Genomic DNA, 12,330 nt, shown 5'->3' on the forward strand with positions numbered 1-12,330 from the left:
CTTTCCCCACCACATCACCAAGCCACTGGAACGGCACATACCATGCCACTTCTTGATTTTGTGTGTAAAACAGGCTTATGGAAGCCCAACAGCTGCAGGTGTTCATATTCTGAAGCTACGTATGAGTGTTTCTGGTGTAAGTGCTTAGAGCTGGGGTGTGTGTGTGTGCACGCACGTGCGCTCATTCTTAATGTTCCAGAATGTGTACATGTACACACATCAGTGTTACTTCTTGAGCCTCTGGTACTATCTCATCTGAAATTAGGTTTATGCAAGTATTCAGGAAGGTTTGTGTTACAGTTTCCGGTAAGATTTCTATATTTATAAAAGTTAGTAATCCTAGGGGTCCCTAGAGACTTCTAAATTCAAGGCCAAGGGGTCCCAGAGAGGTCTTAAGAGGTGTCCAGAGCAATGTGTATTTGGGAACAATTGACTTGAATGGTGACTGAGCGATCCTTGCACTTTCTGTAGCAGCTGAGACCTTTCCACGTAGGGTGGGGCGGGGGGGGGGCGGAAATATGGGTCACAAAAATTGTAAAGGTATGTCCAAAGAATGTATTTGAATCAGTTTGAGCCTTAAGCACAGCTTCCACGCTGCAGCCCCCAGGTTAGATCCTGACTACTCACAACACCTCTTATAATTTCAAGGAGGGCAGGATGGTGTTAGTTTCTTCTGTCGCTCTATGTAGTAAATACACCATATGGGGCAAATACTGAAAGGAGTGAATGCCTCGTGACGAGCTTATGCTGAGAAATGGATTTTTTCCTGCGAAACCCTCAACTGTATTTGAAGCCAAAATCATTAATTGTAATGCTTGAGCTTTAGGTTTCTGAGGATGACTCATGTTTGAACAACTGTAGCAAAGTCAAACAGCAAAACTGCCACTGTTCTGTTTGCAATGAAGAGTTGAAATCAGAAATAATATGGAATGTAGACAAAAATCCACATCTGCCTCTGTTTCTTTTTAATGTTGCAGGTAAATGTGAATCTGTGCTGTTATCACCAAAACCTTTTCATAAGCTCCCTGTGCACAAATGCTCTTCCTTCCATGGAATTGCTGTGCTGCTCACTTTGGATCCTCTCATGTCCTAGGTCCATTTCTCACATGCTTCCTTATATTTAACAAGGAAGCACATCCAGTCTGCTGGATACCTGGACAAAATTCCACCTTTAATGCAGTTTGTTTGGTATTGAGACATAGAGGCTTGTGCAAATTCTGCACATAGGCTTATCCTCTTCCTCACTTGTTTCACTGCCACTCAGGCTCCCACGGATGACCATTTCACTATGAGAATCCAAGTTCAGTCTTCTGGAGGCTAACCAAGTCCTGATGTTCTGTTGTCATTGGGTTCTCCATCATTTATTCTGCAAGACGGTTTCAGGCTGGGCCAAGAGCTGAATTTAAGCAACTCTTGCACCAGCATATGTCCATGGCATCTCCCATAGTGACTTTTGGTTCTGGGGGAAATTTACTTGTTGCACATACTTCCTTTGGAAGAGAAGACAATTTTCTGTTTACTTCTGTCCTTGTGTGGTCAATGCCCTTGCAGGGCTACCAACCATCTGCAAGGATGCGGAGGTGGGAGTTAGGTTGGACTTTCCCAAGTCTATTGTATGTGACAGCCTGAGCCTCCTCTAATGCTAAACTCCCCAAGCAACTCTTCTCAGAAAGAATGTCCCTAACAGGATTAATAAGAGCATTAGAAATACCTTTAGTTTGAATTGAATCCCATCAAAGATGTACAGAGATAGGGAATTCTTTCTCTGCGGCAAGCTCAAGGAGTAGTAGAGTCAAGATAAATGAGCAACTGTTTGGCCATAAGTAATAGTGTCACAGTTCAATTACAATGAATGATAGAAATTAATCCTTAAGCATCTACACCTCTACCCCGATATAACACGACCTGATATAACACAAATTCTGATATAACGCAGTAAAGCAGCGCTCCAGGGGGCGGGGCTGTGCACTCCAGTGGCTCAAAGCAAGTTCTATATAATGCGGTTTCACCTATAACGCAGTAAGAATTTTTTTGGCTCCTGAGGACAGCGTTGTATCGAGGTAGAGGCGTATGAACAATTACCTTTGTAATTATTGATTTGGTTGGCAGGCTGGAAAATGCCAGTCTTCTAAAGTTTAATGGTGCTTTAGTAACATTAATTTAATCTAAAATATTGTCTTCTATTGTTCAGGGCCAGGTCTTGGGCTAGACTGTTCTGTACAGCCATGCAGGAGACCAGAATAGAATTCTTGTTCCTGAGGATGGAAGAGCTTTGCAATGCCATACCATACAGGTGTTATGGGTTCAAGTTTGTCTATTTCCTGGGGTAGGGAGTGCCTGTTTTGCTGCACATCAGAGAAACATTGGATGTATGCTCTCCAAGGCCAATTCCTGAGACCAGAAGTGAAGAGATCTGGAGGCAGCATCATTTGCTAGTGTGTTTAATCCATTATTTTGTTCAATAGTAACTCTTACCAGGTGAGTAGAATTTTAATTCCGCTTGTGGAAGAACTGATATTTCTTAACTTACGTGTGTTGTCTAGATACCATGGTAGTGGGTGCATTTGAATTGCATCTATAAGCATTGTTAGGGTGCTGTCTGGCCCTCAGACACCTGGATGGTGAATGGCAGTAATTCAGAGGGGAGAGATTAAAATTAAGAAAGGATAGAGAAAACTCCAGTGAAGAAACCATTATTAGAAGTTTATAAGAAAATGAAATGCTCAAAACACAAACCCGTGGTGAAAGAGGAAATGTGAGGATGAATGAGAGCCCATATAACATATGGCAATGCTGAAATCTAACAATTGAAGGAGCTGGTTACACTGCCCATGTCTCATCCGTATCAGGTTAGTGCTTTTATCAAATTTCTCCTGCATGTACAGAACATGTATCTGTGTAGATACTCAGATGATTCCCATCATAATTATGCTGCTGCCTAACTTGACCCTTTCATACAAACTTCCCAGCTTCTATTATGGGATGCATACTAATCACTGGCTGTAGGTTTCTAGGGTTTCCCAATGGGAGGAGCAAAAATTGCTTCTTAGTCAAGACTGGAACTTCCGAGGGACCTAACCAAATGAGATAAATGGATAACACAATGGCAGATGAATTTGTCGGTATTGAATATCAGGGTAATGCTCATTGGATGGAATAATTTAAACTATGCATACACCTTACCAGTTCTAACATAACTGAAATAACCTGGGGAAAGCAACACTGTGGATAGACTCACTGAAAACCTTTAGTCAACATGCAGATTAAAAAAACCCAAAACACCAGCCCAGACAATGTTAGGATGAATAAGGAATGGTATGGAGAATAATACTGAAAGTATAGAGTCAAAGTGTAGGACTGGAAGGGACCCCCATAGGTCATCTAGGCCAGTCCTCTGCACTCAAGGCAGGACTAAGTAATAACTAGACTATTCTTGACAGGTGATGTTTGTTTAACCTCCCCTTAAAAACCTCCAATAACAGGGATTTCTCAAGCTCCTTTGACATTTTGTTCCAGTGCTTAATTACCCTGACAGGAAGTTTTTCCTAATGTACAACCAAAACTTCCATTGCTGCAAGTTAAACCCATTGCTTCTTGTCCTATCCTCAGAGATTAACAACAATTTTCCACCCTCCTTGTAACAACCTTTTATGTACTTGAAAACTGTTCTGTCCTTCCTCAGTCTCCACCTTTATTCATTTTTGTTGCTCTCCTCTGGACTTTCTTTAATTTATCTACATCTTTCCTGAAATGTGGCGCCCAGAACTGGACACAGTACTCCAGTTGAAGCCTTATCAGCATGGAGTTCAGAAGAAGAATTACTTCTTGTGTCTTGCTTACAACACTCCTGCTGATACATCCCAGAACGCTGTTCACTTTTTTTGCAACAGTGTTTTTGTTAACATCCGTGAAGGATCTGCACAAACTGTCTCTTGTTTTAATACCTTTTCACTTAGTGGGTGGGAGATGTCTAAAAGTTCACTAGATCACAATTGTATGTTCTTGCTGCTGTTTTTTGATAATTTTGTAAGCTGACATACTGCACTATTTTAATTCTGTGATTATTATTTCCCCTTTAATTTTTTTGCCAACATTTTAAGTGGAGATAAATTATATTGATCATTCCACAAAACCAAAAATATAATGTCTAAACTCCAGAGTGTTATTCTCAAGGAGGGAATGCCTTGAGTTGCAAAACCCAAGGGGAAGCACATGAGAATTGGGGAAATATGGAGAAATACTGCTTCTATGATGGCTTTGACAATATGAGAGGTAACAGAAAAGACTTAATTGAGTCCCTGAATGAGACACAGCATACCAGTAAATGATTTGAATTCACCCTTTTGGTGATGCTGTCTTCTCATTCTGGTATGGAAAAACTTAACAGAACTCTTGTTAGCCCTCCTGAGGAACAGGAGCCTTGGGTTTGAGAAGTTATTTCCTGACTTAATAACTCAAGGATCAGGTATAAAAAGTTGGTAGAAGTGAATTGAGCATTGGTTTTTGTCCACCAGATGGTGCAAATACAGCAACTGAATCAGTGGAGATGGGAGATATGCTAAAGTGACTGGCAGGGACTAGTTTGGAATTATATATTCAACACTGGTTAAAAGTCAATCTTTTCATGTAAGGTCTGGACCTTTGAGGGTGAAATTGTTTCCTGTCTAGAAGTTGGAAAACAGCTGGGGCTTTAATGGAGAAACATCAAGTGCAATTGCCATTAATCTCTTGCTTGGAAAATTGGCTCTGCTCCTGGAATGTGGGGTTGGAAGAATATCCATTCTCAGGTCCCTACACTGCCCAGTCAGACTGTGGCAGTGTAGCTGTCTTTTCAAGGAGCAGCTTTGTACATGGCTTTGTTTCCTGTTGTTATATGCATTGTGAAGTGCTTTTTGGTATTTCAGCATCACTGCTCTGATTTGCACAATGTGGCATACTAATAAAGTCTAAAAATATAGATGTATCTAATAGTTTCCATGGCAATTGGTGACCATGGCAACTGAGAACTAGCTTTGCAATGAATTTGAAGGACAAGTTTTTTTGTTAAAATCAACCAACTAATTACCTCTTTTCAAACGTTTCAGGGAAAATGCTGAATTTTAACTCTGCACGGTCTGTAGGTCCAATGTGAATTTGTCTATGAACATTGCTTGAGCGCTAAAAGGAAATATTGCACTACTGCAGATTTAAAACTGTGTCCCATGTGAGCCATCAGGCTGCTTGATGTGAGGTATTTACTGAAGAGAGATTTTTTCTCTTGGAGTTTATGCTTTCTCTTCCTTTTCAGACCTTTACTAATACAAAAATATTTCCAAACTAATTCCAGATACCTGACCTCTCGTTATTAGAGTTTGGAGGAACAGAGAAGAGAGATTGAGGATCAGGCCCACTAAATGTTCATATCATGGTAGATTATTGCTGCTTCTCTGTTTGACCTAGATACTACTTTAGAACAAAACAGAAGAATTATCCAAACCATTGCTTGGAGATGCAGCTAGAAAGTGTTTCTAGTGCTTCCTGTACCATGAAGGATGCACATTTACATGGGCTACCTCTCTCCATCACTTCTGAGTATTCTTATGTGCAGAATAAACAGTGGATTTAAGTAGTGTGCCCTCAGAAAATTTAACCTTTCCCATTTTAAACCATATATGCAATTTAAGATACAATATCAGCTTGAGACTTAGGGCTCAGCAAGGAATTAATATGTCACTTAGAGCTTTACTGTGCTGTTAATTCTTAATACAGTTGTTTGTCAGGACTCCTAATAGCTAAGTTTTATTTAAAAGACTTTTAGCACTGTGCTGATTGTTCTAGTGTAGCATGTAAATGTGTCATGTTACAAAGACAAGAAAATAAACCCAACCCCATCTGTTTCTTTGCATTTTTAATTATATTAACTCTCTTTGGACTGATCTGCAGTGCAGGACCCACCCCCTTCTGATCCTTTCATTCCACCAGAGGAACGTGGAAATCTTTGACCGCACAGCCAGACCAGAATGATCATCCTCAAGATGAAGGATGAGACTGAATCCCCAACAGTAAAATGTTATGCTGAGAGCTCTGTGCTCTCTGGGAAGAGAAGGGAAAAAAAACAACTAGTACTGTATTGAAAGGAGAGTTTGACTTATGAGTATTGAAAAGAATCTTAGTGTTCAGGCTCACCTGCACTGAATTATCATAAACCTTTCATTCTCTTTGGCTGAGATGGTCCTGGGTTTATACAGACTAAGAGATGTGATGGCCTGGGCCACCTGCATGGGAGAGATGGAGATACTTTTGGGTATGAAGAAAGAATTCTGTGACCGAGTGGGGTCCTGTTGGAGAGGATCAGAAGAGTAGCTCAGGGGATTGGGCTCTCCTGAGGGACCATCAGGAAATGTGGTTGCTGCTTGGAATTTTTGTCCTATAGCAGACCAGTTATTGCCATGAATGGTGAAGTTTTTAGGGGAGAAGAAATAGGAAAGGATTCTTCTTTTGAGTGTTTGTTCTTCTGTGTATTCCACTTCTGATTCTGTATACACCCAAGACTGGAAGGTTTTTGCTAGCAATGTCTTTTGGCCCGCAAATGTGCCCCACCTACCCTAGTGCTCCCTACAGAGGCTATAAAGGATGGTGCTGGCCCAACTGCCTTTTCAGTTTCTTGTCACTGACCTTGGCCTGAGATGATAAGCTTGTATTCATATCTAGCTGAACACTTGGCTCTTCTTCAAGGAGTGTTCTTGTGGGTGCTCCACTTTGTGTCTTGGCGCCCTGCACTTGTAATCAGAGATTTGTAGTAGCAGTGCCCGGTTGGCTGCACACACGCGACAGCCATCTCGTGCCACTCCAAGCAGCTATCTAGCATACACAGCCAACTGTCCCCCTGTTCCTTCTTTACTGACTTCACCTTGAGTCGGAGCGACAGCAGCGCTTCTCTTACCTTAGATCAAAAGTTTTGTTTTCCTGGCCTTGTTAGCCCTTCATTTAATTCTGTATATCCTCTATTTTATATTAACTTTTTTCTAAAAATAAAAAAATCTTTTATTTTTCCCCCCGTTTCCTTTCACCCTGGCTGGTTCGCAGCTTTGAAAGACAACAAAACCGGGTTTATTCCTCTTCTTTCTTCAAAACAAGTATCTCTTCAAGCATGCCTGACTTGCAGACTTTGGATACCAGTTTCGGATGGCCACACAGTGTGTCTGCTGCCTCAGTGAGATACACATCACTCAATAGTATCTCCATTGCAAAAAATTGACTGCTAGCAAGGAAGGCTATAGATCTCCAGTTGAAATTCCTGATGATGGAGAAATCCCTCAGACCAGTCTCCGACCCCAAGTCCAGGACTTCTTCTAGCCAACAGTCGCCAGTGACAGCATCTGACAGGGGCTCTGCTTAAAAAATGGCTGCTAAGGAGCCTGCTCCCAAATAGGCTACCAAAAAGTGGCCTCACTCATCCCCACAGCAAGTTTCGCCTAAAAGAAAGTGATCTCTGAGTGAAAAATCTGGCCTGGAACTGATGGTACTGAGAGCTCCGGACTGTGAGGCACCGGGAACTTACGGCACCAAGACTTCTCAAAGAGCTAAAAACCTTATATGGGCTAGCTCTCATGGAGGCATGCACATTAAAGGCAAGCCTCCCAGCTCAGCACGGAGGGAACTGAAGACAACCCTAGCACCAAGCCGTGCAATGGCACCATCTGCTGCACCTACACAACACAGCAAGTCATCAGCACCAGCAGCTCTGACCCTGATTCCAACCCCCTGGCACCGAGCCTCCTGGTTCCACAGCATTTTATGAGACAGGTAGATTTCATAGTTGCTTCAATGCCTGGGACTCCCCTATTCGGTACCAATGGTTGCCCAGCGAGACTGGGTCCAAGCCTGATGACCACTCCTGATGGATCAGCCCCTCCCCTCTCCAGCGATGAGGAAGAAGAGGACGAGGCAGGGATATAAACCCCGCCACTCTTCCTCTAAACTGGGACCTTCTCAGCACAACACATCTGCTGACAGGCTCAACCATGGGTACCACCTACTATGACCTTTCCAACCAGTTGGGCATACTGGGACCCGTGGACCTTATATAGGGCTCAGAACCTCAGGCCAAGGTCCAGAACAACATGGTCCACGTCATCGACTGCCCCAGCTCCCTCAGACATGCGGGCTGATGAGGTCGAGGAGCCTGAGAGTGATACCCTGCAACCCATCCACATTTAATCTTCATTGCCGGATGAAACAATAATGTCACCATCCCCCACTTTGGCAGATGATTTCAAATATTTCCGATATTCAAAAGGGTAGCAGAATCCCTGGACACTTCCTTACAGAGTTACCAGAGACCCAAAACAAGCTTCGATATACTTCAGGCATCCCCAACAGCAAAGATTGTACTGCCGATTTAATGATGCCATAATGGACCCTGCAGAAATAATCTGTCACCCTCTTGTAAGAGATCTGACAAGAAGTATTATGTGCCAGCAAAGGGGGCTGAGTTTCTATTCACCCACCCTGCACCAAACTTGCTGGTGGTAGAGATGGTTAATCAAAGGGGAAAACAACACTAGTCTAGAACCACCCTTTATGATAAGGACTGGAAAAGGCTAGACCTTTTTGAGTGGAAAGCCTGTTCCTCAGCTACACTCCATTCTGCAAAGATAATTCTTCAGTCCTACTAGCCAAATACATGCATAATCTGTTCTCCAAAATGTCAACTTTTATTGAAAATCGACCAGAAGACAAAAAAGAACTGTACAAAGCAAACATCTCTGAAGGGTCTCTCATCGCCAGAATTGCCCTACAGGCCTCTCTTGACTCTGCAGATATGGCATGGTCCATCACTACATCTGTGGTCATGCGTCGAGCATCCTGACTCTCTTCTCCAGGTTCCCAAGGGAGGTCCAAGCTACCGTTGAGGACTTACCCTTTGAGGGTCAAAAGTTGTTTGAGAAAATACTGACATGTCCTTACACTCCTTAAAAGACTCACAGGTGACTTTAAAAACACTGTATATCCATGTACCTACAAACAAAGAGAAACACAGCAGGTTTTACAGCCAGAGATTCCAGACTGCCCCATATGCCCAGCCCAAAGACAAGATGACCAACGATGTAAACAAAAACAGATGAGAAGCCTGCAGAACCAAGATCAGCCTTCCACGTCTCAATCATCTACCTCCAGACAATCATTTTGAAGATGTGATCGAGGGCACTAGACCTCCACTTTGATCTCAGTCTCCAGTCCAATTGGAGACAGTCTGTCACCATAATACCCAGTGTGGAACACCATCACTACAGACAAATGGGTTTTGGAAATTATCCAGAAGGGTTACCCCATCCTCTTTATTTCTATTCCACCTATCCACCCCCTTCCTCGTCCCTCTTCAGGGACCCCTCTCACGAGCACCTGTTACAACAGGAAATAAACCACTCCATACAATTAGGTGCCATGGAACCTCTGCCAGCTCAACACAGGGGGAGAGGTTTTATTCCCATTACTTTCTTACTCAGAAAAAGCCCAGCGGATGGAGATCCATCCTGGATTTACGAAAACTCAACAAATTTTTGAGAACACATTTCAAAATGATGACTTTATCCATAATAATTCTGGCATTAGAGAAAGGAGATTGGCTCTTGGCCCTCGAGCTCCAAGATGCTTATTTTCACGTTAACATTCACCTGGTGCACAGACAATTCCTGAGATTCAACCTAGGGAACCAACATTTCCAATACAAAGTGCTACCGTTTGGCCTGTCAGCCACCCCAAGGGTTTTTTCCAGGGTTCTCACTGTCATTACAGCTCACCTCTGCAGGCAGGGGTGATGATTTTTTCGTACCTAGATGACTTCCTAAGGGCACCAATGCAGCAGGCAGCAGTAAATGCCACACAGACCATGATAACCCTGTTCACACACCTTAGGTTACAGATAAATGCACAGAAGTCCACTGTGGTTCCTGTCCAACAGCTGGAATTTATAGGATCCTACCTCAACTGCCTCACAGAAACAGTGAGGTTACCTCAACAGCGCTTCCTCACCTTAGCCAATTTGATTACAGTGGTGACGGACAGCCCACAATTGTCCACCAGAAAGTGCTCACAACTTTTGGGGCACATGGCTGCAACAACGTTTGTTGTAAAATATGTCAGGCTCCACATGAGATGCTTACAGGCCTGGCTTCGAATCATCTATATACCACACAAACATTCTCTCAACAGACATCTCACAATGCCCTGCAGGGTAAAGGACTCGCTCACATGGTGGGCACAACCACAGAACGTCTGCTCAGGTGTCCCCTTTCAGCAGAAAGCTCGTACAATAACAGTCATGACAGACGCCTCCCTCATGGGATGAGGGAACATGTTTACGTGATAACACAATCCAGGGTCGCTGGTCTCCAGCAGAATCCAACCTGCACATAAACATACTGGAGCTAAGTGCAGTCTGAAACGCATGCGAGGATTTCCTCCCTTTAATCCAGAACAAGACCATCAATATCCTTAAGGACAATATAGTATGCATGTTCTATGTAAATCACCAAGAGGGAGCATGATAATACCCCTGTGCACAGAGGCAATATGCTTTTGGAATTGATGGATTGCCAATATAGACATTTCGGTATCCTATCTGCCTGGATGTCAGAACACAACAGCAGACCAACTGAGCAGGGACTTCTCACAAACCCAGATGTCAGGGACCATGGGTCTTGAATCCTGGTCCGCAGGGCTCTGTAGAGCTAGCAGATTCAATCTGCCACCCAGGGACCTGCTAACTATTGTCAGAATAGGAGCTGAACTCAGAAGACACTAGTCCTGGGAGTTGATTTGCAGAACATGAGGGGCCCTGATTGGTCCACAGCCCTTATTTAAACTCAGCACAGGAACAGGAAGTTGTTCATGGAACTAGGATCCACCTTGCCCTGGACTGTGTGCCTTGTGCTTCCTGCTCCCCTGGCTTGACTTGCTGGTATCCTGTCTCAACTCTAGTTATAGATCTATGGTTCTGCTCTCACATTTGTGTCCTGCTTCTGATCTCTTGGTAACCTGACCCTGCCTGCCTCCTGACACCTGACTCTCAGTTTTGCCTTCTGGCCTGTCTCAGACTCTGACCTCCTGGGATCTGACCCAGCCTGACTCCTGACTCTTGCTCTGCCCACTAGATCAGACCACCCACATCCTAGTCATGACTGCAGCCTTTAACTTTTTTCAGAGTAGCAGCCATGTTAGTCTGTATCCACAAAAAGAACAGGAGTTCTTGTGGCACCTTAGAGACTAACAAAGTTATTTCCAAAGAAGTGAGCTGTAGCCCACGAAAGCTTATGCTGAAATAAATTTATTAGTCTCTAAGGTGCCACAAGTACTCCTGTTCTTTTAACTTTTTTGTGATGCTCGCAGACCACTCCTCTAGGTTTCTTGCTTCAGTTGGCTCTGTGATTGTCAGGGTTCCCTCTCCACTCTGAACTCTGGGGTACAGATGAAGGGACCTGCATGGAAAAAAACCCCTAAGCTTATTTCTACTAGCTTGAGTTTAAAACTTCCCCAAGGCACAAATTCCTTCCTTGTCCTTGGTATCGCTGCCACCACCAAGTGATTTAAACAAACCTTCAGGGATGGCCACTTGGAGGCCTACCTCCCCCAAAATTTCCCTCCAAGCCCCTACACCCCCTTTCCTGGGGAGGCTTGAGAATAATATCCTAACCAGTTGGTTACAAAGTGAGCACAGATCAACCCCCCGGGTCTTTAGGACACTGAAAAACAATCAGGTTCTTAAAAGAAGTTTGTTTAAAAAAAAAAAGATAAAAGTATCTCCTCTGTAAAATCAGGATGGAAGATAACTTTACAGGGTAACAAAAAGTTTCAAAACACAGAGGATTTCCCCTCTAGGGAAAACTTGAAAGTTACAAAAACAGGGATAAACCTCTCTCTAAGCACAGGGAAAATTCACAAGCTAGAACAAAAGATAATCTAATGCATTTCCTTGCCATTACTTACTATTTCTGTAATATTAGATGCTTAGTGCAGATATGGCTTGGGGAGATGTATTTACCCTGCCCTGGTTCCTTGCTGACCCGGAGAGAACAAAGGAACACAAAACAAAAAACCTTCCCCCACAGACTGGAAAGCATCTTCTCCCCTTATTGGTCCTTTTGGTCAGGTGCCAACCAGGTTGTCTGAGCTTCTTAACCTTTACAGGTAAAGAAGGGATTAAGCCTTCACAAGGTAAGGAGGGATTTTTATGCTACCTTTAGCTATATGTTTGACAGTGATCTCTACCTGAAGATCCAGAGGTAAATGAGGATCTCTGCCAAACATTAAGTAAAAGGGTGAGAGTACCCTGTGGAACTGTGTATATGC

The sequence above is a fragment of the Chelonoidis abingdonii genome, chromosome 7 (genome assembly GCF_003597395.2).
Source record: "Chelonoidis abingdonii isolate Lonesome George chromosome 7, CheloAbing_2.0, whole genome shotgun sequence".
Taxonomy (NCBI): domain Eukaryota; kingdom Metazoa; phylum Chordata; order Testudines; family Testudinidae; genus Chelonoidis; species Chelonoidis abingdonii.